This window comes from Styela clava, chromosome 3 (assembly GCF_964204865.1).
Source record: "Styela clava chromosome 3, kaStyClav1.hap1.2, whole genome shotgun sequence".
NCBI lineage: Eukaryota > Metazoa > Chordata > Ascidiacea > Stolidobranchia > Styelidae > Styela > Styela clava.
Window position 1 is genome coordinate 21,290,444 of NC_135252.1, and position 27,416 is coordinate 21,317,859.

A 27,416-nucleotide genomic window follows, 5' to 3' on the forward strand; every position below is an offset into this window, starting at 1 on the left:
TTGAGACTTTCAAGGTAAAAAAAATTGACTACTTCACAATAAAACGTGTTGGATGTCCAAGAGTGAAAATAATCAGTTACCACCAAATATTGTTAAGTCAGTCTAAAGTCTTTCAACGCAAAAATTACAATAAAAGCTATGAATTAATAAACACCGTCAAGATGATGCCTCATCCAAGTTTTTAATTCATTACAGTGATGCTCACGCACAGAACTGTTTAATCTTTTATCCGGGCTTCATATTGCGGTTGTTAACAGTCAAATATTATTTCAATTATCTCAGTTGAAGGAATTCGCTCTCGAAGATGTTATTCCACTTACTATTGGCATCGAAAAGCATGACGGAACAATAGGTCTTGTTATTCCGCGAAACACGAAGATTCCAGCCAAGGTGTCGAAAGCCTCAAAAACCATAGTAGATAACCATGAAATAATGACATTGAAGGTGAATATACATAAAATGTCACAAAATATATTGGGTATATTCGTCGAACTATACAATTAATATAGTTATTAATAAATATGATATTAATATTGCACAGATATATGAAGGCGAGCGTACTTTGGCTGAAGATAATCATTTCCTCGGGAAACTTACAATATCGGGAATTTCACCTGCACCAAGGAAAGAAAGAGAAATTAAAGTGTTCCTTGAAGTCAATGCATGTGGAATTCTCCATGTCAAAGCTATTGAAGAAATCACTAGAAATTCAAGTGAGATAATGATTGCAGGAGACAAAGGACGATTGAAAGAGAGCGAGATGAAACGAATGGTAATCTATTAAATTTATTGAACGCTTACTAGATTGCTAAATATATAAACAAATACGAGACGGCCTGCAGCATAATTGCGCATTAATGAGCTTAAATTTTCAAATAGGAAAACAGGGAACAAACTGCAAATATCTTAACATTTTACGATATTATTTTCAACAGTGTGAAAGGAACATATATGAAATGAAATGGTTTTAAAAATGTTCTGTCAAAATTGCAGCCGGAATGAAACCGAACATTACAGAAACATGAGTTTCACGCTAGCACAAGCAAGTAAATCTGACTCTCTTATCGCTCACTCTCTATGAAGGTACAAGAAGCAGAAAAGTTTGGAAAAAGGGACGAAGAGCTAAAACAGCGAAGCGAGGCAAGGAATAAGCTTGAAGTTAAAAGTTTCAATTTATTGAAATAGCCCTGTTGTCTGCGGGGCTATTGCTTTTTATTTAATTAATTTTCACCGGCTAAAATCCTTCGATTTACACAATTTCCTGATCACGAGTTATTACGCCAGCAATAGGATTTCCAGCTGAATTATCTTGACCAAGTTGAGATAGCAGACGTTTTCTCTTGTGTTATTAATTTTCTACCAAATTTGAAATTTCAATATTATTTCAATTCACTTTAACATTGTAAATAATAAAAAATTCGTCACATGAAACGTATTGTAACAATGTGAGAAATTTCACGGGATATGGTTGAATATGAGTGCGCAAGCTTCTCCTGCTGCCAACTGACTCGCAATGCTCATGGCTGAGACAAATTACTAGTCTCGACGTTGTTTTTTTGACAGCCTACTAAAACCCGAACTAGGTATACTGGTAGAGGTTAAAGTGACTATAATAAATGTTTTAGTCACTTTGACGTTGACTGAATGAAAGAGGTGTGTAAGTGACGGATTAATGTACGCGATGTTGATGTAAAGATTGGAAGTCAGGTACAGGGTTTGAGTCGACAGTTGATTCAAGTTTAAAATCAATTTTACGAAACTGATTTGACGCGACGCTTCGCTCGAAACGTAAATTTTCCAATAAATCTGAAAATTCTGCGGGGCTACAATACGACATGGTTATCTCAAATAAGATCAAATGAGGAGGTGGTGGTTAAGATCTCCGCTATTACTCGAGGCCCGCAACAATTCGTAGTTGCTATCGGGCAATAGGGGGATATTTCTGTACCAGCAGCACACCGCATAGAACAGGTTATCAGAACTGCCTGTTCGTTTTAAGCGCTGCGTGCCTCGTCGACATCCTTTGCGTGAGGTTGTACTGCCGATAATAATTAAACATAATGTTCATTAAAATTTCCAAGGCTTTCCCAGTTCATGGATTATCGAGATGAGAACTGGCTTCGAAAGAGCAGGCTATTTTCTTCTGCGAAGGTTAGCGTATTCGGAATTTTATTATTTGATTTAGTTGAAGAGAAAATGGCGGCAAATTGTGAAAAAAAGAAAAATTCCCGACGATCGGCGCGCATATTCGTTGTGCCCATGAAAATGAAACATCAATCATCCGATTACAGGCATATAGACTGACAGACAGATAACGGCTGAGAGTCGAATAATATTAAGCTTCATTATTTTAAACTCTTGTGGGTCAAAAATATGCATCATATATATTTTTCTTCGTTTATAGTTCAGAGGACACAAGAGAGCCATGTACAAACATATAAAAACACGAAGTCATCAAAAAATGGGGCAAAATATGTCACACTTTTTGATAATGATCTAACCACAATTCAATATCAGCGAAAAAAATTGTTCAAAATGTGGGAGTCCAAGATTCAAATCAAACTATTCCAGAAGTTGTTTTTGTGAGTAGCTTAGTACTTTTCAACCGCTTGCCACGCATAATATAACATCTATCATAACAGTAGTATTATATGTATATTTTTAAAACCTCAATTGGCTACACCTTGACGCTTGTACACATCACATATCTAAACTAACAACCGGAAGACTCGGCTAGTATTCCTATATTCCAGAATAGAACCAGTTTAGATACGGAAAATAAACCAACAATGAACAATTTTGATGAAGTTCAGCGGAAAATTGTAAAACAATTTTGGTATCAAATATATATGTTTTTGAGGCGTAAATGTAGGAATAGGAATTTGCAATTTATTGTAGATTGTGAAAGTTTTGCTCAGTCGTACATTAGAGTCAATAGAGATTCTTACATAAATGCCTTTGTGTCACGCAAGATAAACATTAGTCTGTGTGATCCGATGCTAAGATCTTTTCCAGAGATAATAAGATATTGATATTGCGCTGAGTAACAACACCTACCAACAACACCATCAAAGGAGGAGGAAATCGAGGTAGTGTATTCGAAAAATTAATAGGTTTATGAAACTTATTTTCGCTCAACAATGCTCAAATATATAGACACGATGGCCAAAACGAAATATTTTACCCACGAGTTTCCAGAACTATATTCTAGAGAGGACCTAGACGAAGCTAGAACTATTTAACGCTATCGTACCTGTGAATCTAGTGAAATACTACAAGCACTTCTAGTGGGTGTGATGTAACAATTTTTGGATGGCGTAGATGGTGGGGACCAGGAATTACATACGCAAAAATTGCTAGGCCGCGTCTATTAGAGTTATACTAGACCGCTGTTTAATCACCGCATTCTCCTCAAAAACCTTGACTTTCGCGTGGCACGAATTTCTAAACGATAAAAAAACGAGGACAGCTGTGACGTAACCGTCATGCTTAGCAAAATAAAAACCCTTCGATAAAAATAAAACAGTTGAATGCAAATATCAGATCTCATAAGATTAATGGAAAATTTAGAAATAAGTAAACGATATCCAACTACTGGAAATTTTAAAGGAATTAGTCCAGTAGTTAATTTCAAAAGCGCCTTATTTACATCATCCACAGGTCCACTTTGTGCCCAATAAAACTTTAATATTACTGGATTCGGCGTCAATCCCAGCGCAGCAATGCAGCTTAGAACAGCGTCTTATCTATGTTTGTTAAATAAATGTTTGTTGATATAAGTCAGGGGCCGGCAACCTACGGCCCGAGGGCCGCATCCGGCCCGCGACACTTCATTGAATTATAGTAACAATTATTGCTGTTTTGTCGATTACATTTTTTACGCAAAAGAATTTACGTGTAGACTAAATTATATTATAACGTAACAAGTATATAATTCACAATCACTCGTTTAATGAGCCTATAATTTGATTATAATTTAGACAAATGACAACAAAACGCAGAAAAGTTTATGCTAAGTGCAATTGGTTTAGTGGCGCAAAAAATATTCGCGCGTTGCGTCTTCGCGCGCTGTTTAGAATTTAACTTCTGATCTGTGAGATAAATGTGATTCATCGATCATCCATTCGATTTTTAACATTCTGAAAATAAGTGCGGCTCTCCAATGACTTGCAACCATTAATTTTGGCCCGCGAGTGACAAAAGGTTGCCGACCCCGGATATAAGTGTTCCACAAACATTTGCTGTGGATACAATGAGCCTCGGTCGCAAGAAAACTAATTTGTGTCTTCTCGGGTTCTATGCGAACGACTATATTTCGATTTGGCTGTGAAATATCTAGTGTCAAAGGCATAGCTCCTGATAAAACGTTTAAATATAATATAAGGTTTAACATATACGAAATACTACCACGCTATTGTTAGTGTTATAGACATAAAATTGTTATTTTTGTTTATTATATTTTTACTTCCTGCGCCTCTGCTTTTGCGTTAAAAAAATTGCGTACGCCTAACCTACTATAACAAAGATAGTTGTAGAGTTGAAAAAATTGTTGTTACAACTGTGTGAAATTAGTATTTGTACTAGTTACTTTTTACAATAATTAAGTATGAAATGCAACGGATTAGGTATTGGCTGCCTGTTACAGAATACAGAATTACAAAGTGGTTAATTAACTAGTAAAATGGACTAACTGTTTCAAATGCAACTTATATTCAATTCCTAGATTGTACAGGTACCTAAACTTTGCTCAAACAAAATTATGCCGACGATAGGAATTGACTTGGGTATTACAAACTCACGCGTGGCAGTTTGTCGGAACGAAAGGGTATGTATATGCTATGCTAATTATAGTGCGTCAGAGCAGAAACAGTTGGTAAATAAGAATAAATATGCGGTCTATTAAAATGGCGCACTCTGTTGAGGGAAAATTGAATGATATATAAAAAAAAAGAATTTATTTTGAAGATGCGTTAGTCCATACAATCAAGTTGAAAAAGGTAACTTATAAACATGAAGTCACGAAGACTATACTTGGAAGTCCTAAATACTTCGTCATAACGAATCACGATTCATATTTGTGTTTCCATATTTTCGGCATTGTTCTCTTGATAAATATATAACTTAATTATTGTTTGCAATTTGTCCTGTAACGGTTTGAAATATGCGAAAGAAAAAGCGACTTAAGGATCAAAGTTGGTATTTGTATGCCAACTCCTCGCTAGATATTGCACTTTGTGTAAAATTGGAGTATCCTTTGTGACTTGTGACTCAAATTTGTTATTAGTGGGTTCGCGACCCGCAGCTTGGGGGATTAATCAGTGGATTTTTTAGGCCACGGTAATTTACACATAAAATTGTTTGAGATCGGTGAGCATGACTGTCCGACACTCCCGTCCTAACCCTTCTTCTTTCTGCTGCTGATCCCGTCATACCCAACAACTCTCCGCTTGGTTTGGAAATTCCTTTCTGCTACTGACCCCCGTTCTCGGCTTAGTTTGGAAATTCCTTTCTGCTACTGACCCCGTTCCACTCTTCTTGGCTGCTTTCTTTCTTCTACTGACCACGTCCTACCTACTCTGTTTGCTTACGGACTTCCTTCCTGGCAGCTTTCTGCTGCTGACCCCGTCCTTCTCACTTCGCTTGCGTACGGACTTCCTCCCCACCTGCTTCGGTCACCGACTCTGTTCCTCTCACGCTATCTCCTACCTGGCTTCGAACCCATAGTCTTGCGCTCAACCGCACCTAATCGCTACCCCTGCGCTACGGTTACCGACGATTTCACCGGCTTCAAATTATTACCTAATTAGCTGATTTTTGTCGAGGCTATGTCGGTAATTAACATGCTGCGTCCGTTCGTGCTGTAGCCTACATGATGCTGTTGGAATACATCTGACCAAGTGTGTAAAACCTTTCAACATCAAAATATATATGCTCATTCTATATTATTACTAAAATTTTGTAGGATAGGATTTACATATTTATTCCGGAGTGGGAGTGATAAAAGCCGAAATGACGGCGTAATGAAACCTGAGTACCACGCCCTCTCGCCATGTAAACAGTAGAGCTAAGTTCTATCCCGAAATTGGGGCCTGAAATGTCAATCATTACGTTCGTGTCGGGTCGGGCTTCTCTATCGCTGACTTTTTTTTAATCAGGCGTTTTGGCCACGAGAGAGTGGTCTGCAAAGAAAAAACAGAAGTTATCTCATCAACGTGACACATACTGTACTAAATTCTTACAATGACAATTCAATGAACTCGTAAATAAAATATCTTCTGTTAGCTTTTGGAAATCAGCTCACTTCACAAAAGATTCTGTATATATAACATTTGTATAATCCAACTCTGTAGATCAATTTTATACGTCTTCATATTTCTTGTTTTTTTTAAGTCATCATATTTCCTAACTTAGTTATTCTGTTTCTGTGAATGGAAAAATATACCAATCTTTTTCATCAGTTTCGTAACGTAAATTACAATCTGTATATATATTATTTTCTTCACCTCATCAGTAAATCAGTTATAGCCAGTTTTGTAGCTGATGTAAAATGTTTGTGTAGCGCCTATGAAGCCTCATATTGAATATCTAAGCGACACAATTTAACACAAGGTGCGTCTGTAGTTCGTGTTTAATTACAATGTTAGCGGTTTGATTAAACAATATAATTTTCAACATACAAAAAAAAATTGATCAAGGTTTTTATTCACAGCCAGAATTATTTATATGATCAACGTATATTTTTGTGCAATTAGCTCGACCGACTCCTAAAGTATAACCATCAAGATATGATTGAGATATGAACTGAGAATAGAAAATTTAATCATTTTGATGCGAAATGCGCTATAGGTAATTATTTTTCAACATCTGTAATATGTTTCTGCTACCGCATTGGAAATTCATAGAATTTAGTTGGAATTCACTTGCCTCATAGACTTAGACTACGGGGCCATTTAGGCGTTTACCAAAGATATCAGAGCACGCGGTCGTATTATTAAAACAACGAGCTCTTCACTTGTATCATACTCAAAAACATAAATTATACAATGTAAAGAGCCGGACGTTCGGATGTCCAGATTCTCATACGGTGAATCGGTGCAATATATCATCCATATATGATATGATCATATGCATCAATGGTATATTTGTGAAGAAATTTCATCACACGCAATTGGAAAGAAGATAACACAGTCTTTAAGAAAGCTAGATTTGTCAGGTGATTAAGACCTTCTGCTGACTATATCTTTCACCAATACTAAATTCTGAAATGATTGTTCATTTCCGCCGATGCTGCGCATCATTAAACATCACCTAATACAGTGCTCCCAGAAAACTAATATTTCTAATCTTTTTTACGTTTTTGGTTCAAAATATTGTTTAAAACGCTGTAATAAAGGAACGCGTATCCAGACGGACTAAATTGCGCAAAATGGTTTGATTCAAATGTCGTTAACAATAGAATATAAGAAGCAAATTCACTCCAGTGATGTGAATAGTTGATACTTGTTCATTCAATATCAGCAGATCTTTTATTCATTCTCTTCACAGTGTTTCTAATTTTTATATTTGATTTGTGCACATATAAGACTCAAAATACACAATATCAACCAATGAGACTTCCGATTTACGCGGATATAGATCGAATATCTATCTATTTTTGTGTCTAAATGACTGAATCTTCAACTATTCATTATCTTATAATATCTTGATGATTATATTGCAGGGTATTCAACGGTCAAAACGAAAATATACGTTTTAGTTACGACACAAAATCTGTTGCTTCAACGAAACACCATCTCAGGTATTAATTAAACAGTGTATGTTTATAGAAATCGTGTCTAGTTGCTTGCTATTATTCCTGTTGGTTTTGGTAAAAAGGTTATCTCCGGAATAAATTACCAAATCGATTTCAAAAATCGACGAAGATGGTTAGACTAGATCATCTGGGATATCAGTACAACGGGTATACTCGCTCTACTGAGCAAATATCCATGCAGTTTTCGACGTCAGTATTTAAAATAATTCATGTATTTCTGCCTTCATTGTACAGCTTATGTGTTTTGTTGTGTTGAGAAAAACATTTAAACCCGAAGTAAATTAAAATGCAGATTAACAAGAAATACAGGACATATTAAATATTATACAGCAAATTAACAAACCGTAGCCTTTGCTGGCTCTGTGGCGCAATAGGTCAGTGCGTTCGGCTGTTACCTCTTAAACTTACGGTTACCAAAAGGTTGGTGGCTCAAGCCACTTAGGGACGCTATGTATTATTTACAAAATGAATGAATAAAAACCCCTCTCTTCATATGTTCCCTTTGACAAAATTCATTTAATGTTTAGGAATAGCAAGTCTAACTGTGATTCCTTATTCCCAGAGTCGAACAGTTACAACAAAAACAAATGTCGCTGACAGAATTTAGTACTCTAATCCATTTATAAATATTATTTTAGCCCGTGGTATCGATATTCCAGATGGTCTAGTCCAGCGTTTCCCAAGCTTTTTCGGCCACGGAACACTTACACCTTTTATCTCGCCTCGCGGTACACCAAAAAATGAAAGGGTAAAATTGACAAAGAAAAAGGTGTAATGTAGCGGTTCCAAATGGATTCGCAGTGGCGAGTTGCCAAATGCGCGCAAAAACTAACAGAATTGTGTTAAACATACCTAAAATATGATTAAATATTTTACCTATTGCATTTACTATAAATGTTTTATTTATTTCTTTTAATTTAAATACTTTGTATATGAATCAATAAATTTATTTTACCTTTCTATATCTTTTAGTTTCCATTTTGTAGTGTTGGCCTCTAATGCTACGTCTAATGGGGATAGAAGCACTAGCTGCAATTTCGCGAGCTGCAGACCTACAGTTTATTTATCTGCTGAATCGAGTTTAGCGAACATGAGTGATTTTTTCAGCATTTCCAAGTCAAACAAGGCAGAGATTGAGGAAGAATAGTTAACGTTTTGTCTTTATTCTTCAGTTAGACCTACTTTTTTGTCTATAGCAAAGCAAAAGGATTGTTGTTAACTTTATAATGAACCTAACAGTCAAAAACAGTCCTATCTTGGTTAGTCCGCTTTAGGCCGACGGTGACGAGAAATTAAACGGTCAGTGGGGCGACAACTTCACGATCCCAAGATCGACGTGGTGACCAATTTAGACATATTTTTGATTCATTTTCCACGGAACACTCGGAGGACGCTCGCGGAGGACTAATGTTCCGCGGAACAAAGTTTGGGAAACGAATTTCCGGCTTTCACCCGGGAGGACTGGGATCCATTCCCGGTCTGAGAAACTTCTAATTTGAGATCTGTTCAATTTTGATTTGAAACAACAGAAAAATAATGATGGGAGGCTAAATAAATAAGAGTAAATTACAATTTGGATAAATATATCTTTTGTCCCATTAGTGACTGGAGCTATGATTTGTACCTTATGTAAGTGCAGTGCCGGAGAGACTGCTTGATAGTAACAGTTACCTACTGGATTTAACCATCTTCATCGATTATTGAAATTGTTTTTTAACTCAATAAATATACTGCTTTAAATGAAAAAAATAAATTCATTCGTCATTAGTTTTGACCCATAGGCTAAAATACCCACAATACAACACAAATATTAATTTGCAATAGTTGAAGAAATAACAATATACCAATACATCGATTAATTCGAGGGTAGGCGCTGGTTTAAGGCACCAGTCATTTTGATGGCATGGGTTCGAATCCCACCGCTGCCAAAATTCTTTTTGACATGAAAAAATTTGGAAGGATCGAACATTCTGAGATTGTAAATATATTGCCTTAAATCAAGAGAAAATCTGCAAACAAATAATGGTAAAATTTCTCAATGTGATAATTTCAAACATAAAATACTGGAGATGCCGGGCATCGATCCCAGTACCTCGCGCACGCTAAGCGCGCCCTACCATATAAGCTACATCCCCATTGTTCTATCCTACAGTTGTCTGTCTTAGAAATAAAACCGATGAGAATGTTATAAATAAAATTTTATATACATTCAGAAACAACTTCTGGTTGGAGGAAGACTCCACGATTATGAATTGAATAACTATTCAAGTGCATATTATTATTTTGAAAAATTTTGACGCCTTATTGCAAAGATAAGATCTGAAATTATTCCCTAGGTAGCGTGGCCGAGCGGTCTAAGGCGCTGGTTTTAGGCACCAGTCATTTCGATGGCGTGGGTTCAAATCCCACCGCTGCCAAAATTTCAGGATTCCCAAGTAAAGTATGTTTTTATTTTTATTTCTTTGAGCAAAAGTGTTGTGTTTTAAAAAAACTTTAGAACATTTAATCTTTTCTATATTTTATTTAATACCAAAAGAAAGATTTGGAGACGCCGGGCATCGATCCCGGTACCTCGCGCATGCAAAGCGCGCGCTCTACCATATGAGCTACGTCCCCGATGCTATTCCGCCCCATAAAATCTTTTTTGTTTTTGCAAATAAAAAATCGAATCGATCAAAAGAGGATATTTTTAACTCAGGTGAACTCGTCTATGTCTCTTTGTTTGAATATTTGTAAAGCATATTCACAAAAAAAAATTTTCTCACCGCTGCCAAAAGTATTTTTTGGCATGGAAAAATTTGGCAGAATCAAACTATCTGAGTTTGTAAATATATTGCTTCAAATCAAGAAAAAAATCTTTAAACAAGAAGTGGTAAAATTCCTCAATGTGATAATTTTTTAAAAAGAATACTGGAGATGCCGGGCATCGATCCCGGTACCTCGCGCATGCTAAGCGCGCGCTCTACCATATAAGATACATCCCCATTGTTCTACACCGCAGTTGTCTATCTTAGAAATATAACTGGTGAGAATGTTATAAATGAAGTTTTATATACATTCAGAAACAACTTCTGGTTGGAGGAAGACTCCACGATTATGAATTGAATAACTATTCAAGTGCATATTATTATTTTGAAAAATTTTGACGCCTCATTGCAAAGATAAGATCTGAAATTATTCCGTAGGTAGCGTGGCCGAGCGGTCTAAGGCGCTGGTTTTAGGCACCAGTCATTTCGATGGCGTGGGTTCAAATCCCACCGCTGCCAAAATTTCAAGATTCCCCAGTAAAACATGTTTTTATTTCTTTGAGCAAAAGTGTTGTGTTTTAAAAAAACTTTAGAACATTTAATCTTTTCTATATTTTATTAAATACCAAAAGAAAGATTTGGAGACGCCGGGCATCGATCCCGGTACCTCGCGCATGCAAAGCGCGCGCTCTACCATATGAGCTACGTCCCCGATGCTATTCCCCGATGCTAAATCTTTTTTGTTTTTGCAAATGAAAAATCGAATCGATCAAAAGAGGATATTTTAAACTCAGGTGAACTCGTATATGTCTCTTTGTTTGAAAATTTGTAAAGCATATTCACAAAAAAAATTTTCTCACCGCTGCCAAAAGTATTTTTTGGCATGGAAAAATTTGGCAGAATCAAACTTTCTGAGTTTGTAAATATATTGCTTCAAATCAAGAAAAAAATCTTTGAACAAGAAGTGGTAAAATTCCTCAATGTGATAATTTAAAAAAAAAGAATACTGGAGATGCCGGGCATCGATCCCGGTACCTCGCGCATGCTAAGCGCGCGCTCTACCATATAAGATACATACCCATTGTTCTACTCTGCAGTTGTCTATCTTAGAAATATAACTGGTGAGAATGTTATAAATAAAGTTTTATATACATTCAGAAACCCCTGGTCGGAGGAAGACTACACAATTTTGGATTGAATATAAATGAATAAATAATAATAATGGATGAAACAATGTTACAAATAAAATTTATATACATTCAGAAACAACTTCTGGTTGGAGGAAGACTTCGCGATTATGGATTGTATAACTATTCAAGTGCATATTATTATTTTGAAAATTGTTGACGCCTCATTGCAAAGATAAGATCTGTGACAATTCCGTAGGTAGCGTGGCCGAGCGGTCTAAGGCGCTGGTTTAGGCAACAGTAATCTCGATGGCGTGGGTTCAAATCCCACCGCTGCCAAAATTTCAGGATTCACCAGTAAAATATGTTTTTATTTCTTTGAGCAAAAGTGTTGTGTTTTAAAAAAAACTTTAGAACATTTAATCTTTTCTATATTTTATTAAATACCAAAACAAGAATTTGGAGACGCCGGGCATCGATCCCGGTACCTCGCGCATGCAAAGCGCGCGCTCTACCATATGAGCTACGTCCCCGATGCTATTCCCCCCCATAAAATCTTTTTTGGTTTTGCAAATGAAAAATCAAATCGATCAAAAGAGGATATTTTTAACTCAGATGAACTCGTATATGTCTCTTTGTTTGAATATTTGTAAAGAATATCATCAGGTAGAACCTCTCAAAAACAACCTCTGGTTGGAGGAAGACTACACGATTTTGGATTGAATATAAATGAATAAATAATAATAATGGATGGAACAAATGTTACAAATAAAATTTATATACATTCAGAAACAACTTCTGGTTGGAGGAAGACTTCACGATTATGGATTGTATAACTATTTAAGTGCATATTATTATTTTGAAAATTTTTGACGCCTCATTGCAAAGATAAGATCTGTGATTGTTCCGTAGGTGGCGTGGCCGAGCGGTCTAAGGCGCTGGTTTAGGCAACAGCCATCTCGATGGCGTGGGTTCGAATCCCACTGCTGCCAAAACATACAATTCCTCAGTGTGATAATTTTTAAACATAAAATACTGGAGATGCCGGTACCTCGCGCATGCTAAGCGCGCGCTCTACCATATGAGCTACGTCCCGATTGTTGTATTTTACAGTTGTCTGTCTTAGAAATATACCTTAAATATACGAGATTGTTTTAAATAAATTTTATATACGCCACTCCACGGTTATGGATTAAATGACTATTCAAGTGCATATTCTTATTTTGAAAAATTTTGACGCCTAATTGCAAAGAAAAGATGGATAGGAAGATAAAAGATGGAGGAAGCCGTAACCGACCATAAGTTACTTGAACCACCCTACAACGACAAGAAGTCCAGCAATCCTCTCGCACATAAACATCGTATTCCTAACGCTAAGAACAATGAGACGGCGACGCGATATTAAACGGTCGATGCTCCTGAAGTATGCGCACTAAGATGTCGCATAACCTGAACCATAACCTGGTACACAACCTGAGTTCAGGTGGTGCGCCGTCTTGTTGGTGCTTTCTAAAACACTACTTGAACGTCGGCAGGACAATTTATCATTGCATAAAAAAAATGCGTCCATTATCTGGTTTTCATCACTGAGTGATATGGAAGCGTATCAAGTCTGGAAAGCAAGTATGTTATTAAAATATTTTAAATCTTCCAAATTACTTATTGAAGTACAATATAATGCACTAATAGACCAAGAAAGAACTTTTTGTGAGAGTGTTTGAAGTATTGTTGTACATTTAATTAGCCGAGTTTTATGCAGAACATTATATTATTTTAGCAACTTTTTGAAATTTGCTGTGCTTCAAATAATTCTAATAAATAATTCCCTCTAGCTTAGTTTTTATGATTTTTTTTTATTAATGCTTCCATATAGCCCAAAACCTTTTACGGATACTGCATGATTATCCCAATAATTTCGTTGTGTCTATATTCATTAACAAGGTGTCATATATTTCAATGTTATTTATTTTGTTAAATGTAAATTAAAATTATTTCTCTTTCCCAATTGTGTAAATTACTTGCATGTCTTTAGTAATATTTGTATTTTTTTTTCGAGAAATCTGCGACAAATTAATATATTTATGATGTTAGGTATGAGCTAAGCTTTGGTTTGCTTCTGTAAATGGGATTCTGTATTGAGTTATAACCTTGAAATATTATAATGATATGATCCGCACAACTATTTTTTTTCTTCTGGCTGATCGACCAATTGAATAGGGCGGGGGCCATGTTTTAGAAATAAACATCGGGGTTTTCCGTTCCCGCTAATAGTCGAGACACCACAAGAAAGCATTATATTAATCCGTTCTTCGTCAATTTTGGCACCAATTCGCGCTCTCAATTTTATATGGCAAAGTTTGTTAGAAACAAATCATGTTCATTTCGTAGTATTTTTCTTGTATCTTTAGTATATTCAAGCCTAGCTTTGCCTGTGATAATGACATGGTTCGCACAACTATATCTAATTCAAATCAAAGTTAAATAAAGGTGACCAATATTTTACCACCTCATATAAATTTATTTTCAGCTTTCTCAACACTGCTTGAAAGCTGGCAGAACAGTTTACCGACATATCAAAAGAAACGCGTCCGGCTATTTATCACTGAGTGAGATGGAAGCTTATCAAGTCTAACCAGCAAGTATGTAATCAAAATCTTTCAAATAACTTCTACCTGATGCACTAATAGACAAAGACAGAACATTAAATGTATGCAGTCGGGCTGTACACGTTCAATAGATGAGGTTTACACAGAATATTGGGCGCCCAAGAGGTATGTGAACTAATATAGAGGTAACTAATTTTATTCACTATTTCACGGAAGTCTATGGACAGGGGTTTATTTTATTCACTTTGATAACACAAACAGTCCTCGAACTCGCAATAGAACTAAAACAGAAACAATCGGTATAAAATTATAGCCTAAATAAACTTAACCTGGTACACATACTACGAGACTACCGAGTATTGTATAATTTTAGCATCTCTTTTAAAATTGGCTGTCGTATCAAAAAAATTAAATTTTACTCCAGCTCCGCTTTCAAGATTTTGTGGCTATTCTTCCAAGAAGCCAAAAACTCATTATGTATATTGATTATCGGGGTAATTATCTTATGTATATATTTTTTAATTGGTGTCATATATGTCAACGTTATTTATGTTGTTACATGCAGTTGAAGACTTATTTTCTTTTCTAATCCTGTACATTACTCGTATGTATATAATAAATAATGTTTATCAATATATTGAAAACAATAATTTGTTCGGAATTGAGTATAAGCTCAGCTTTGGCGAGCCTCCGTTTTTTTTTAATTTTTTCTATGTATTATATCCTCAAAATTTCTAAATGACATGACTATCATTCTAGTCCTAGTAAACATGCCATTCATGACCATAAGTTTTCAAATCTGGGAATACATTGCTATATCCCTAACGAGTCCGGCTACCAATAACTCATTTTTTAGATGTTTATATCTATATATATAAATAACTAAATGCTTTCGAACTCTTTGGCTAAAGTTATTCATAGACACATTTATTCTTAGAAGACGCTGAGAAGAAAAGACTTGGATATTAAGGTGAAATATAACACTGAGTAGACAGTGGATCTCAAACTTTTTAAGCACTCCCTCTCCTGCCCGCGTTTTAAGAATTTGGCAAGTCTCGCGCAACATCTTAAAAACCAATAGCTAATACAAAGCTACAGAAAGCAGTAAGGCAAAAGTATTGTATATCTAGTATCTATCACGTTTAAAATATGTGAAAGGAACATAAATTTCGAAAAGTGTAAATATCGAAAATAAGAAGGGAAAGATGAAATCTAACAATTTTTTTTTAATTTTTATTAGCTTCACGCCTCCTGCTCAAAAAACTGTCTATGACCCCCTGTGGCTTGCCTGATCATTTGAGAACCACTGCACTAAGAAATACTATTATTTGTAATTTTGGAGGTAATCGACACATTATTTGAGAATAAATTAAAAATAAATATTTTCTATTTATTATAATTTACTATAATTAAAAATAAATATTTTATATTTATTGTATCGTATGTTTAAGCTCAGCTTCTCTGTGACTATGTCAAATAGCCTTTTCTGTGAAATGTAACCTCAAAACTTTATAATGACTTAGTTCGAACTAGTACGTCTAGTTCACCGGTTCTCAACCAGTGGGCCATGGGACACAAAGATTTTAAGGTGGGCCACAAGACTATAAAAAAATTGCTAGTTTTATATGTATCTCTATCCTTAATTTTAGTTGTAGTACCAATGATTGATGAGCCTGTTTTCTGCTACTAAATGATGATTTTTATTATAATTATTAAACGAAATGTGTCCATTTTCGCAGAATGATATTGATTTTCCCTGTAGTTTTTCCCTTGCAATAAAAAAGTAATGGGCCACAAGAATTTTTGGGCAACGAAAATGGGCCACGAAAAAGAAAAGGCACTGGTCTAGTTCAAGCGTTAAATTAACTTACACAAAATTATGACACATACTTTTATTTTCAGCTTCTAAAACACTGCTTGAAAGTTGACAAGACAGTTTACCATTGCATCTAAAAGAAAGTGACATTGAAATATCCTCTATGGGCCACTGAGTGGGATGGAAGCCTATCCAGTCTAACTAGCAAGTATGTAAACAAAATTATTCGAATCTTTCAATTAAAATTTGCATAACAAGGTGCAATATAAAGTACTCTCGTCGTGTATATACCAGATTAGAAAAGGCCATAATTTTATTTCGTTTTTCTTTATTTTAGTTGTATAACGAGTTCGGGGAATGTCCAAGTTAGCCAAGTGAATATACTCCCTCTACGCGAACGATGTATAATTTTAGCATTTTTCTCAAAATTTATTGTCGCATCAAATAATTCAAATATTTTATCTCAACTTTCAATATTTTGTGACAACGCTTCAAGAAGCCAAAAACGTAATATGTATATTGATCATCGCGATAAATATCTTAAGTCTGTATTTATTAACAAGGTGTCATGTCAATATTATTCATTTTGTTAAATTCAATTCAAAATTGCTTTGTGTTTTCCAAACGTGTAAATTTCTTACATGTATATAATAAATAATATTTATTAACTTATTAAAAACAATAATTTTTTTGGAAAATTTGCGATAAATTATTTTTTTTAATATATTGAGTATAAGCCCAAAATTTGTGATGACATGATTCGCACAACTATCTTTTTTTCTGGCTAATAGCCAATCAAGACGGGACCACTGTTAGCAATAAAAAGTCTTTTTGTTTATTATTTTACCAACTAATATTCTGGACAAAAACTGCATTACTTTGTTCTAAACTTTGCTACTTAGAGCACCAATGCGCGTTCATGATTCTATATGACAAAATCTGTTACAACCAAACCCATGTTCGTTTAGTAAAATGAAAGCCTTTCGAATTAACCCATTCTACCCAACAAGACTGTAATTTAGCGTTAAAAAGATATCAGCAATTATTCTGAACTACCCAATAACTGGAGCAATTAACCAGTGAACTGCTGTGTTGTGTAGTCTGCCTTCGTTTTTTTGCATGATTGGTGAAAAAAGGTCACCATAAATACCTATTTCGTAATTGCCGTTTCCTTTTTAAATTATTGATAAAAAATTGAGGGTTGCCTCATTGCGATAGGAAGTACTTAATCAACTAAAATCTTTTCGAAGAGGATCTTTTGGCTCGAAAATTCCTCCATCATATCTACTGATACTAACATGTTTATTTATATTTCTGTGTTATACCTTTATGTTTCCTTTTTAATTGATGGCATAGTCCTCGCTCTTCTACATTTAATTTTTCATTGCATTTTTCTACAATGCATTGCATCTACAATGCAAAGTTTCTCAATTATATAAGTGAATCCGGCAAGTCATACCGACGTAACTGTATACCTCTATAAACTATTAATCATCCCTATTGGTGATCAGTTATCCATGTCATTCATTTCTAAAGGGTTCTGAACTAGAGCATGTGAAAGTGAACCCGACTAGGTTTGTTAATATAACCGTAAATCATACAACTCTTGGGACCACATACGCACGCCATCCGTGCTAAATATAAATTTCCAACAATTTTACCGTTTAAATGAGACCCGACTAATTGTATCGAAATAACCATGAATTTCCTATTTCCAGTGTATCACCATCTAGGTCAGGGTCGTCCAACCCCAGGCCCGCGGGCCACGTGTGGCCCGCGTTGGATAATTTGAAGTCAAATGTCTTTCACAATTCTGAGCAACCATTGTAACCTCATAAAACATAATTATTACTCGTTGTTTAAACGCGCGGGAAGCACAACCGAGCTATCAAAAGCTTTTCAAAGTCTCTTTGAGGGCGTTATCTCTGGAGAGAGATATTTAAACTCATTTGTATTGTCTGCCTTGTATTTCAATCTGTTTTCTGCCTTTTTTTTGTGAAGCTAGAAGAGGCAGTTTTCATGACCTCAACATTTGATGGCATGTACTTATATTTGTATAATAGCATATTTTTTTTCACTTGTGAACCATGCCAAATTTCCCGTAAGATCACTAATTTCTGAAAGTCATATGAAAAATTCGCTTCGCATTCCTACGTCGTCCATCGCATTGAATCTTGAAAACTTGTTGGATAAAAGCAGTGCCATACTTCACAATGAAGTATCTATGAGTGGTAAAAACATTTGACTTTGCTGTATCTTCGTATTTTCATTGTTCTTATAATTTTGGTGCTTTGTTTGTTTTTTCATTAACCCTAGTCAATGTTGTAAACACTAGAAGATCCTCGCGTTTTAGAATTTTGGTCTCGCGCAACACCTTAAAAACTAATAGCTAATAAGAAACTACAAAAAACAGAAAGGCGAAATATGTTTTATCTAAAAAGCACGTTTAAAATAAGTGAAAGGAACATAAATATCGAAAACAAAAAGGGCAAGATAAAATCTAACATTTTTCTTTAATTTTTAATCATCTTCACGCCTCCTCCTCAAAATATTGTCTATGAAGCCTTTGTAGCTCGCCTCATCGTTTGAGGACCCCTACTAAATAATATTATTTGAAACTTTGAGGGAAATCTGCAAATAAATTGAGAATAAATTAAAAATTAATATTTTCTGTTTATTGTATCGTTAGTTTAAACTCAGCTTCCCTGTGCCTATGTCAAATAGCCTTTTCTGTAAATATAAACCTAAAACTTTATAATGACATAGTTCGAATTAGTATGACTAGATCAAACCGAAGTTAGATTAGCTTACACAAAATTATGACACATACATTTATTTTCAGCTTTTAAAACACTGCTTGAAACTTGACAAGACAATTTATCATTGCATTAAAAAGAAAGTGATATTGAACATTGTCCTCTATGCGGCACTAAGTGAGATGGAAGCCCATCGAGTCTAACCAGCAAGTATGTTATTAAAATTACTAGAATCTTTCAACTAACATTTACTTATCGAGGTACAATATAAGGTACTCTCATAGTGTTATGTGTCGTAACAGTTTAGGTTTAGGCCGTAAACTTATTCCGCTTTTCCATATGTTAGTTCTATTGAAATATTGGGAATTGTCTGTGTTGGCCAAATAAATATACCACCTGCCCACAGATTCCAGTCTCTTCACACAACTTGGTGTAAAGCACGCAAACAAAATTAGTTGCCTCCATATTGGTACACATTCTTCTGGAGCGCCGCAAACATTGTATAATTTTAGCAATTTTTTCAAAATTTCTTGTCGAATCAATTAATTCAAATATTTTATTTTAACTTTTAATATTTTATGATAACGCTTCAAAAGGCCAAAAACGTATTAAGTATATTGATCATAGCGATAAATATCTAAGTCTGTATTTATTAATAAGGTGTCATGTCAATAATATTTATTTTGTTGAATTCAAAATTGCTTTTTGTTTTCCAATCGTGTGAATTTCTTACATGTATATAATAAATAATATTTATTAATATATTGAAAACAATAATTTATTTGGAAAGTCTGCGATAAATTATTTATTTTAATGTAATGAGCATAAGCTCAGCTTTGGAAACCCTCCGTCAAATGTTTTGTTTTGTTGGTATGAAATATAACCTCGAAATTTCTTTATGACATGATACGCACAATTATTGTTTTTTTTTTATGGCTAATAGCTGAATAAGACACTTTTTAATAATTAAATTTTTTTTTTCATGTTACCGCCCTATAATATTTGTAATTTTGGGGAAATCTGTGAATAATTTGAAAATAAAATGAAAAATCAAGATTAGTCAGTTAGGTATTTTTTGCATTTACATCTTGCATCTTTAGTAAAGGCATAGCCGAAATGCATTTTTAGTAAAATGTTAACCCAAAACTTGATGATGACATACTTTGAAATACTATATCTAGTACAAAACAAAGTTGGATTCAATTGGTCCACACACAATCAGGACACCTACATTTATTTTCAGCTTTCTCAAACACTGCTTTAAAGATGACAAGACAGTGCATCAAAAATAAAGTCACATTGAAATTTGTCCTCTACGCCACTGAGTTTGATGGAAGCCTATCGAGTGTAACCAGCAGGTATGTAATCAGAATTCTTTGAATCTTTCAATTAAAATTTACATAACTAGGTACAATATAAGGTACTCTCGTAGTGTGTGTACCAGGTTAGTGTCAGGCCATAATTTTATTTTGTTTTTTTCCTATTTTAGTTTTATTAAGATTTTGGGGACTGTCTGTGTTAGCCAAATGAATATAACACCTGCCCATAGGTTTCAGTCCCTTTACACAACTTGATGCAAAGTAAGCGAACAAAATTGGTTACCTCCATATTGGTACACATACTTCTGGAGCGCCAGGAACATTGTATAATTTTAGCAATTTTTTCAAAATTGATTGTCGCATGAAATAATTCAAATATTCCATCTCAACTTTTAAGACTTGGGTACAAACGCTTCCAAGAAGCCAAAAACTTATGGATCCTGATACGGATATTGATTATCACAATAATTACCTTATGCCTGTATTTGTTAAAGGTGTCATGTCGATACTATTTATTTTGTTAAATGCTTTGTCTTTGCCAATTGTGTAAATTACTTGCATGTCTATAATAAAGTAATTTTTAATTTTTGGGAAATCTGCGGCAGGGTATTTCATTTTATTATATTGATTATTGTGAGATTACTTTGTCAAGTGAGCTTTTCTATAAATCATAACCCCAAACTTCATAATGACATGATTTTCGCACAACTATCATATTTTCTGGTTATTACCGGTAAGTCGATTCTGCGTATAATTTGAGGTCAATTTTTGGAATAATAGGGGTTCTCCCATTAAACACCGGATGGTGAAAACAAAGAAATGGTTCGAATGTTAACCATGTAATTGACTACTCTGCTCAACAAAACTGTACTTTTGTGTCAAACACGTTGCGGCAATCATTCTGAACAAGCCATTAACTGGAGCGATCAATAATTTAAAAATGAACTAAAAAAAAAATAAGTCTATTCAGTAAAAGCTTAGCCTCTCTGTGCCTGTGTCAAAGAGCATTTTCTGGGAAATACAACCCGAAAGCTTGACGATGACATAGTTCGAACAACTATATCTAGTACAAATCAAAGTCAGATAAAATTGGTCTACACAAAATCATGACACATACATTTATTTTGCAGTTATTTAAAACACTTCCCACTTCTTGAAGTTGAAATGGCAGTCAATTATTGCATCAAATGGGAAGCGGCATTGTAAAATGCCTGGTATGCATCAATAAGTGAGATGGAGGCCTATCGAGACTAAAAAGCAAGTATGCAATCTTTTAAATTCAAATAATAATACAATGAGGTAAAATTGATCAAGTTAAACTCTGCGAAACAGGAAGAGTTGTGATTATTCTCATTTATCATACAATGAAGTTTATTTTAAATTGTAATTATTATGAAATCGGGCAAATTTTTTTTAATTGATATTACTCTAGAATCTGGGAAAAATTTTCGACACCGTCTATATATATATATATAATTTTGTAAAGGCAATGTAATCCAGGGGTTCCTAACGGCTAGTCCACGTGCATGTGCGCAGTTTTTAGGCCGTCCGCAAGAAAATCTGCTATTTTGGTTGTTGTTTTTTGAAATCACATAGTTACTGAGAAAACCAAGATTATTTTGCTTATTAGTATATTATTTCTATATGCATAACAAATTGAAAATTTGGATTAAAAAACAAAAATCTGTAACCCAATGCAAGTACTGAAGTATCTTGTGAAATTTGAGAAAAATACCGCCAACGCGTATAAATAACGAAACAGTAATTATCCGGCTTGGTTTAGGGTTTGGAATGGTTTTAGAAGTTGGAATTTGCATTCGGAAGCGTTTTAAGGCCGGGAGATTTGTGTAAAATATCCGTTTCGTTTCCGAAATCAGTGCTACCCATGAATTGAATTTAAATTTGCCAAATTAGTTAACATGGATGCCCGACCCAAATTTGTGTTTGATAGCAAGTTAATTCAAATTTTCATTCAAATACAAACGAAAAATGATAGTTACTTCATTTAAATTTAGTTCATTTTCTTATGGGAGTCTTTTTCATACCCAAATACAAAGAAAAAGGCTAGATGACTCTGCATTGTTTTTATTTTGAGTAAAGAGGGCATTACTAGGGGAAGTAAGAATGTTAATTTATATAGTGGGGAAATAAAAGGAAACGTGTCAACCAAAAAGCGCCAAGAGCTTTCACGAATTTAATAAATAAATAAATTGATACTTTTAATGATCCGGCAAAATTTCGAAGTCCACGCAGTCAAAAGTAACAACAAATTTGACTGAAATAAGTAGTACTTAGTAAGATGGGACCATGTTTATTATCTTTCTCTTTTACCTCATGATTTACGTTAGTTTCCAATAATGTTAATGGGGAATTTGTTGCTGCCAATCCGCGAGGGTAGAAATGTTGCATGGATTTGTTAAAATAGGTATTGGTTTTATATTTCATTTCATAATCCTAATGAATGGGAGTTTAAACACAAATTGGATTTGTATTTGCTAGCCACCACTAATTTGTGTTATTGCATCAAATCTTATGCTGTGAGATCATTGTACATTTTTCATCTGCCCTGTAAATCAAGTATTCAGAACAACAGCTAAAAACGTCTCTTTTCCCAAAATTAATGCTAGCGCTAAATGTAAATCGAAAGTTAATTTGTCGCATTAAGTAACTCGAACGCCCGACCCAAATTTGTGTTTGATAGCGAGTTAATTCGAATTCTTATCTAAATACAAAAAAACAATTGGTTTATTAATTTTTTTAATTTAATTCATTGTCGCATAAGCGTTGTCCATACTCAAATACAAAGTAAAATTGTCAGCAACATTGTTTTGATTTTGCATGAAACAGTAAAGAGGGCATGGCTAGAGAAAGTAAAAATGTGAACCTGAAAATTGGAAACGTGAAATATAACGTGTCAACCAAAAAGAGCCGAGAGATTCCACAAATTTAGGAAATAAATGAAATGATCACTTCTAATGCCCCGGAAAAGCGTAATAAATAGGTAGATGTGAAAGCATGCAACGTGTGCCCTGTGAATTTTGAAATAGTTCAAATAAGAAATTTCTTTTTGCCGTAACGCTATATCTTTGTTTGCCTTTCGTTGATTACGTTGATATTTGATGTGCCTATGTTTACACAAATTTCCTTTCAGAATGTTTGATTTATTTGTGAGAACAAGTAAGGCCCTAAAATTCATTTACGAGCCAATCTTAAATGATTTACTGTCAGGAATGCGCTCGTGATTTTAGTGAGGGCTTTTGTTCCGCATAGAGTCCTAACATTTTATTCGTAAGGCAAATTTAAAGTAATAAAATTAATTTGATTTGTTGTCCTACTGTCTCATTTTATTATCAGTCTCAATTTATTGCAATCAAGAACAATGCTTTTTTTTCGTTTTGAGAACTGCAAAATTGTCATTTATTTTTGAAGAGAAAATTTTTGCATTACATAATGATATTTTACAAAATCATTAGCTATGTAGTGCAAACTTGGAGATAAATCCATCTAAGATATCGGAATAACTGCAAAATTCTTGTTCATGACATCATATTTTAATTATACAAGCACTCCGATTCTACTTTCCTGCAAAAACACTCGACCGTCCCGACCAGGGCGCCTTACCAACGAGCGCGATTTTCTGGTGCAAATTTATGACTGTAAATTTATGGATTGAAGCAATAAATTTTCAAGGTCTTTCTAGTGCATTCATTGGAGCTCCTGAAAAAGTTCTGAAGTCAGAAATGGCGTAGATTGATAATGAAATGCAAATAAATTTCCTTTTAAAACAATCTATCTTTTAAAAATTATCAAATTCACACAAACTACATAAGGTCAGTACACCTGGTAAAAACAGGGTTCGCGTCCCTAGACACGCAACATAAACGAAACTCGTTTCTCTCGAAATTAAACCATGCATAAAGAATAAGCATCATAGGCAGAATAGGCTGGTCGGTTTGTGTATCCATATGAACAGTCAGTTTATTGCAACGATTATTTAAAGTACAAAGCGATCTCAGCAACATCGCCGATATATGACATGACATCATATACTCAGTTCACATAAACGCAGACTCAGACCGGGCCACACCGACTTATGTCTGGGCTCGGAATAAATATTCCATTCTGAGATGCAGGAAGCTTCCGAAGTATGTGCATCAAGATGGCGCACAACCTGAACATAGTATGTGTACAAAGTTAGAGTACAGGTTAAGCGCCACCTCGGTGCACACACTTTCGGAGTGCCTAGAATTATTATTATTCAATTGTTGTTTGTGTAGTGAAAAATATACACAAAATAAAACTAATTCATAACGTGAAGAAGAGATGAAATTATGATTATGGCACAAAATGCGTGTCTGTGACAGATTGCTATAATGGTTTGTTTTTATAATTATATAATTATTTGTTCTTATTCACTTTGTTTCACATTACTGAATTTTGATGCGCTCAAATGATAAAAACAGACGCTCGTTGCGGTATTGAGACTGATTGAGGGTTATTGTGAAAAAATCATCTCTCTTTTGACGTTAAAAAAAACATGGATTCTTTTCGCGTTTATGTTAATAAATCCCAAAGCGCTTATTGGACACGTAACGGACCTATCGATTGGTTCAATATTATGCTGTTGTTCTTCTTCTTCATCATTATAAAATCGCTTTTCGAAACGGAATCGTCACAGGACCCTTTCTCACAAACGAGGAGCGTCTGGCACGCCATGCGTCGAAAATTGCGTTTTTTTTGTTAAAACTCCTGTATGATACAATAGTAAAAATAAACTCTGTGCCAGTAAAAATAAATTCTGTGCCCAGCTGAGTGAGTCACCGCATTGTGGCCATCTAACTGTTACACCGTCCAGCTTCGTTTAAGATACCTAATGATTTTCTGTGACTTGATGATAAAATATTTCGTTTTGTCTTACGTGTCCATATATTTTAGCATAGCTCTTTTGTTTGTAATGCGATTGTTTTGAAATAATATTTTTAAAATATATTAATGCCAGAGTAAAGTATCAATAAACAAATCGATTGTGGATATTTACCAAAATCGATTTTTTATTGATACCCAATTGTTGTGTTTGATTACTCAATCTGTTTATGCTTGTTTTGTGCACTTGATATTCTGGGGGTCACCTTTCTAACGATTGATGTTCTGGACTCCCGCTCGGAAGACGCAGTTCATCTGGCGGGTCTCCGATGTAACAAATTAAACATGATTTCTTGTGATTATTTGCTAGATCTGTTATTGGCTCCACTGTTGTGTATCTGACGCGGACACTGAATATTCATAGTACCGAATATATGTATTGAAACTGTATATTTTCGAACGCAAAGTGAACAGTTCAAGCGGGGTGACATCGAAGTTACACTGCACACATGTCGAGTTGTATTAAATAGTCTTTTGTTTATTCAATGATCATTAATAAACTTGTTTCGATATCCTGGAGGCTTGGCGCTGCATTGTTATTGTAACCCGAAGGTCGCCAAATTGTCACATTTTTATTACTTTAGCTTGGTTCTAATTTCAATGTCCAAATCGAATTAAAAACAGGCACAACGGTTAACGAAGGGAATTTAAACTAACCCAAATATGCTATATTATGCCCCTGCGACCAGTGCGGAGTATTGATTAAGCTTCTGCGTGCAGTGAAAAATATACACAAATTGAAACTAATTCATAACACAAAAACGCGAAAAAAGATTATAAATGAGACAGAATGTGTGTGTGTTTTAAGCTGTGTTTAGAAAGAAAATGATTTGGCGTTTGTTTAATAATAATTTAGCTGACAAAGCAATAATGCTTTTCTCTAACACTCTTGCACATCAATAAATTTCTGTGCGCTGGAATGATAAAAAAGACGCTCGTTGCATAATTCGGACTTGTTGGCTCTAATTGTAAAAAATCAGATGTCTTTGGGCGAATGCGGATTCTACTTGAGTTTATGCTCACCAAATATTTTTTAACGGAAAACTGTTAAAAATTAATTTTAGAGTAGCCATGGCATTTAGGTTGAAATAAAAGCTAAGACAACAAACTCGTAAAATCTGCCAGGGCACTTTCGCACTTTTGTTTTTCACTGCTAGGCACCTTTGCATTCATAAATTTTTTAAAGTGAACACTGAAAGGCAATGAGACCATATACAATATCATCTTATTCCACTTCCACGCTTTACGTTAGTTTCAAAATGTTAATAGGAAAATTTGTTTAATATTTCAACAATCAGTTGCTGGTCTGCCAGATTATTTCGTTTCATGTTGTTGCTTCGCGAGGACTGGAAAAGTTGGTATGTATTTATTAATAATTTCAAATTTTTAAAAAAATCAAATGAATTGTGATTTGTATTTGCTAACCCTTTTTAATTTGTGGTATTGTATCATATTTTACACTTTAATAAAATTTTATAGTTTCACTGCAAACACCAAATGACATTTATCAATAAGCTATGTTATGCATGTAAAATATTATACATACAAATTCATATTCCTATTATAACAAGGTTAGGAAGAATTCCATATCATTGGAATCATGACTAATTGTATATATATATATAGGTTTTCTCGATTATGAAACGTGGAGTCTTGACCACACTGTGTTTACCAAGAGAAAATAAAACGTGGTAAATAAACTTGTTTCTTCAAATACAAAGGAGAGTTTTATCGAACATAATTAAGATGTAATCACAGACAAATGCATTGAGTACACACGAAGACCTTGTATATAAAAATAGACTGTTGTTTATGACTATACCCAAATGCCATACGTACTTCAATCATGTATGCATGTGCACGGATGACTAAGATGTGGTTGCAAACAAATTCACACGCAAAGACCTTATTATATAAGAAAAGACTGCTTTGGACTATACCCAATGTCATCCGTATTTTAATTCTGTACGCACGGATTACTAAGATGTGCTCTCAAATAAATACAAAGACCTTATATGTAATAAAAGGCTGTTGTTTGAAATTATACCCAAATTCCATACGTAGCTGTATGTATGTGCACGGATACACAAAGACCTTATATATATATAAAAGACTGTTGTCTAAGATTATACCCGAATTCCATACGTAGCTGTATGTATGTGCACGGATACATGGAGCCCTTAAAGATAGACTTGTTTAGGACTACCCAAATGTCATACATAGCTGTATATATGTGCACAGATACACAAAGACCTTATATATATAAAAGACTGTTGTTTAAGACTATACCCAAATGCCATAGGTGATGT

At 34.5% G+C, this 27,416-nt stretch overlaps 5 non-coding genes across 5 annotated transcripts; 2 read left to right on the top strand and 3 right to left on the bottom strand.

Moving 5' to 3' along the window:
• The first annotated feature begins 10,148 nt into the window (after positions 1 to 10,148).
• On the top strand, positions 10,149 to 10,230 carry Trnal-uag (transfer RNA leucine (anticodon UAG)). Its single transcript has one exon. It is a non-coding gene; the product is annotated as a tRNA-Leu (tRNA).
• Positions 10,231 to 10,356: 126 nt separating this feature from the next.
• Positions 10,357 to 10,429, bottom strand: Trnaa-ugc (transfer RNA alanine (anticodon UGC)). The gene has a single exon. It is a non-coding gene; the product is annotated as a tRNA-Ala (tRNA).
• A 568-nt stretch (positions 10,430 to 10,997) lies between these two features.
• Trnal-uag (transfer RNA leucine (anticodon UAG)) lies at positions 10,998 to 11,079 on the top strand. The gene has a single exon. It is a non-coding gene; the product is annotated as a tRNA-Leu (tRNA).
• A 120-nt stretch (positions 11,080 to 11,199) lies between these two features.
• On the bottom strand, positions 11,200 to 11,272 carry Trnaa-ugc (transfer RNA alanine (anticodon UGC)). The gene has a single exon. It is a non-coding gene; the product is annotated as a tRNA-Ala (tRNA).
• An 875-nt stretch (positions 11,273 to 12,147) lies between these two features.
• Trnaa-ugc (transfer RNA alanine (anticodon UGC)) lies at positions 12,148 to 12,220 on the bottom strand. Its single transcript has one exon. It is a non-coding gene; the product is annotated as a tRNA-Ala (tRNA).
• Between the last annotated feature and the right edge of the window lie 15,196 nt (positions 12,221 to 27,416).